Raw genomic sequence first — 318 nt, 5'->3', positions numbered from 1 at the left:
CCGGGCCCCGCCTGCCCGCCGCGCGCAGGCCCGGCCTTCTGCCCGCGCTGTGGACCTCGCCGCCTCCTTTAAACGCTTCCTCTAACGCGTGCCTTCTAACCAGCCGGGGGCCCTGGCCTCCCAGCGGCCCGGGGCCCTGGCTCCATCTTTCTGCCATTGTCCCTGACCAGGGTGCTTGGAATATATTTATTTCTATTTATTTTTCCAAAGCTGATGCCACTTGCGACCACAATCGTCCCCGCCCTGCGCGGGGTGTCTGGGCCTGCCGCTGCGGAGCCCCTGCCCTGCCCTCCCCGCGGGCTCCCCCCTGCCCTCCCC

Source organism: Dipodomys ordii, unplaced genomic scaffold (genome assembly GCF_000151885.1).
Source record: "Dipodomys ordii isolate 6190 unplaced genomic scaffold, Dord_2.0 Scaffold74, whole genome shotgun sequence".
NCBI classification, from domain to species: Eukaryota; Metazoa; Chordata; class Mammalia; order Rodentia; family Heteromyidae; genus Dipodomys; species Dipodomys ordii.
This window is presented reverse-complemented; position numbering follows the sequence as displayed.